The sequence below is a fragment of the Beta vulgaris genome, chromosome 6, assembly GCF_026745355.1.
Source record: "Beta vulgaris subsp. vulgaris cultivar EL10 chromosome 6, EL10.2, whole genome shotgun sequence".
Lineage (NCBI taxonomy): Eukaryota > Viridiplantae > Streptophyta > Magnoliopsida > Caryophyllales > Amaranthaceae > Beta > Beta vulgaris.
Window position 1 is genome coordinate 40,559,904 of NC_079207.1, and position 1,325 is coordinate 40,561,228.

Below are 1,325 nucleotides of genomic sequence, written 5' to 3' on the forward strand. Positions count from 1 at the left end.
GCATGTAAGAAATTTATTTACTCTAGATTCTTTTTTTTGGCTTACTTTTCATTTAGTTTTGACTTATTACTTATGTTCACCCAAATTTATTGTGAGAAAAGATACATGAACATTGACATGGGGTCTAAATCTTGATGTAAAACATGAATACTAAACTTTATTAGTTAGTTTATGAAATTTAGTTACTAATTATTTTCACATAGATTATTTGTTGGTTATTATTGTTAGGCGTTTATGTTAGATGTATATGTTAGTTGTTACTATATGTTGTTTATAAAAATTACAATGCGGTTGATAGATATTATGTACTATTATTTCATACTTAAATTAATGATTTCCGGAAAATAAGAAAAACTTAGTAAAAGAACTGTGAAAACTGAAAATGTCGGCGTATAAGCCATATAAAAGTTTATTCGCAAATACGCATTGTCTGTTTTTTAGCTTGAATAAGAGTGACATACATTGAAATATTTTCAACTTATAAAGGAAGTGGGATAAAAAGATAACTAGAAGTTGCTGGCAGGTTGGTTGTGTTGTGCCACCACCATGGAACATGACATGAGCTTGCATTATTAGTTTACGGAAGTATGAGTTTGCAAGAGTGGGTTGTGGGTTGAGACGTGAACCCAAATGTTCTTTTTAAGTTTCATGGAGTTTTCCTCTAGAGTGAAAAACTTGTGTTAAATTAGCTAATTTTAGCATCGATTTTAATTTATTTTAAAGCATCCCATTGGATCAAAAAGTGTTATTATCTAACTCTCCCCCTTCTTTTTTCTATATTCTTTTCTCTCTCAGTAATCTATAATTGGCATCTACTATCTCTTTTATCCTACACCAATTATCTTTTACTAACCCATACATATCTTTCTTTTTATTAAAAAATTACAATTATATTTTTGCTCAAACACTCCCTAAGAATGAAGGAGTAAACAAGATATATATTTTCCTAAACATAAAAAGTGTTAGAAAATGTCCGGAAAAGTTAACAAAAAATTTATAAAAACATGAATTATAGATTCCAAAAGGGAATATTTGTTAAGAAGAAGCCTCCAATTAAAGGATATTGCAAAATTTATCATCTTTTATCTTATTTGGTATTGTTTTTGTTGATAATAAATGATGACAACAAAAGGGAATAACAGTATTTATTGATTAATATGGTGTCAATCCAAACACATCACCTTCAAAGAATTTTGAAACTCTTTAGAAGCATTAATTCTTTGCATAACATATTTTCCAACAAATTAACTATTGTCTCTGCCATCTTCAATATACTACCCCTCAATTCACACAAAACGAAATGGAGTCGACATTTCAACTCAACT